The 2,420-nt window shown below is 35.2% G+C and overlaps 1 long non-coding RNA gene across 1 annotated transcript; it reads right to left on the bottom strand.

Moving 5' to 3' along the window:
- Positions 1 to 61: 61 nt before the first annotated feature.
- On the bottom strand, positions 62 to 2,244 carry LOC113342984. The gene is made up of 6 exons (XR_003356953.1): positions 2,181 to 2,244; positions 1,755 to 1,979; positions 740 to 963; positions 594 to 670; positions 312 to 525; positions 62 to 198 (listed from the first exon to the last, which is right to left on the bottom strand). It is a non-coding gene; the product is annotated as an uncharacterized LOC113342984 (long non-coding RNA).
- Positions 2,245 to 2,420: the final 176 nt, after the last annotated feature.

Raw genomic sequence — 2,420 nt, 5'->3', positions numbered from 1 at the left:
GTGAAAAAGAATTATCGAGAGAGAGATAACCCAAAACTTTAAGATTTAAGAAGTCAATAATACAGTGACAAATCTTGGGCCAACTCAGCACAAGCATCTTTCAGTGCACCTATAACCTCCAGTCCGTAAAAACTTAGCATGTATGACCTTAAAATTGGTGACATGTACATGCATGGAAACCCAGGATCTTCCGGTTCCCTGCTAGAACACCAGCACATCTTTATTTGTTACATATGCGTTCCTCTGAAACCTTAATATCACAAAAAATGATGAAGTGTACGTAAAAAAACATAGTTCCAGAAACTCCATACCTTAAATGATGGATGTGGATATTAAAAGAGAGATATCGACTAGACCTGTGAGTATGAATAAACTTTTTATCCTCTAGATACTCTAGCTCCAGGCAATTTTCATACACGTACTCGTAATCGTCTTTTGTAAAATGAAGTATATTAGTAAGGCATAGATTCTCTTTATCATCACCTTGGTGAACCAATTCCAGCACAAATAAAGCCCTCATTGACTCTGTTAAAATATGAGGAGACTGTTAGCATATCAGCCTCTAATCATGATGATAGAAAAGAGAAAAATACCTTTTGGTGGTTTCTCAAACTTGAATGTGAAAGTGCAGGATTTTGAGGATTTCGGGTCCGATAAAAACTCCATTAACCTGAAAACAAATACTAAGGATTCAATTACCTATTTATAATTGATTTTTTTTTAAAGTACAAATGCATACAATTTGTTGTCTTCATCTTCTTCCTCGTCGTCCTCGTCTATAGAGTAGACGTAATTTTGACCAAGTTCAAAAGTAAAAGAGTCTCCAGTGTAGAAATCCTCGCATAAAGATATCTCCAGCAACTTTTCAGCATCGTTTTCAAGATGTTGGAGCCTAACCTCAGACCCTAAAATTTTGGGCCTCCAATCCCAAGTCAATCAGGGGGTTGTCATGTAATCTGTGTGCTAAAGATAAGTAGAACAAAATCAAGATCAAATTAACGAAAAAGCAGGAAACATTAGTTGAAACCCTAGGTTTCATCATACAAGTCGTATATCAAGAAAGGGCACAAGTAGAATAGTACAACAAACTTTGTACTGCATGTACAGATTACAGGTGATCAGATAATTCTAAATGAACACTGGTGCTTATCTTATTCCAACAATGCTAGGTTCCAACTAACAGATTCCATAGTCAAAATAATCGAGATTAAAAAAATAAAAAAGTTTCACAATTGAGATACATAACTAAGAACTAGGGCTGCACAACGGGTCCAATGGAGAGAGGCGCATAAGCATACTTAAACTTAAAAAGAGCCATGAAGTAACAACAAATTGAAGCAGTTAAATTTCTTAAAGAAGCAGTTCGTACATGTTTTAAGAACACACAAACAATGCAGGGATAGAGTCCCTAATACATTTAAAGTTTTAAACTGAAAACACTAGCGAGACTAAAACAACACCGATGACTACAACGACTAGGACTAATTAGTTGAGTTATATATTTGATGGTAACAGATTTCAATTATACCATACAGTATAATGAGCCATACTGGAGCCGTTCTGTGACCACTTAATAAGAACCGAGAAAATATATATATATATATCTTGTTCTCGGAAGAACAAGATTCCTACAACCTTAATCAGAACTAGGAATTTGGTTTTTCAAGATTCCTACTGACTAAAGTATTAAAAAAACATGCATGGAGCACATGCAAATGTAAGGAAAGATTAATACAAAACAGATAAAATCACACCTGAGCTGAAGATTTTTCCAAATTATCCTATGCTTTTCTGCGCTCCCTTTTGAGGAAATAAGGTTTGAGAACAAACGTCTGTAAACTGTGCAAACCAAAAGCAGCAGGGATGAGTCTTGGGGAACACATGAATAAATAAACCGGCTAAAAGATTTTTCCAAATTATCCCATGCTTTTCTGCGCTCCCTTTTGAGGAAATAAGGTTTGAGAACAAACGTCTGTTAACTGTGCAAACCAAAAGCAGCAGGGATGAGTCTTGGGGAACACATGAATAAATAAACCGGCTAAAGGAGCCTACAAAACTGAAACATGAACACTTGCAAATATCCCATATATCCTGGATTAAGAGAACAACTCTAGAGCACATGACATGAACATCAATAAAAACAAAGAAAAATCTCTGGATGGAAAAGAAAAATCTGTTACCTGCTCCTCAAAGTATTAACGCAACTATACAGATGAAGAACTCCTGCTGCTCCTCTCAGTCTTTCTGCATATAAAGAAAAAACAGAAAAAATAATTAAAACCCATATCGATTGACAACAAAAATCGTTTGATAAACAGAAATTAAAAAGAAATCTATCGGTTGGTTTACTTCAACAAATTGAAACCCTAAACCCAAACAGAAGAAGAAACCCTAGAAATGCAAGAAAAAGAAAAAAAAAA

This window comes from Papaver somniferum, unplaced genomic scaffold (genome assembly GCF_003573695.1).
Source record: "Papaver somniferum cultivar HN1 unplaced genomic scaffold, ASM357369v1 unplaced-scaffold_5156, whole genome shotgun sequence".
In the NCBI taxonomy this organism is placed as follows: Eukaryota; Viridiplantae; Streptophyta; class Magnoliopsida; order Ranunculales; family Papaveraceae; genus Papaver; species Papaver somniferum.
Note: the sequence above shows the minus strand (reverse complement) of the source record. Positions and strands in the feature narration are given on the sequence as shown.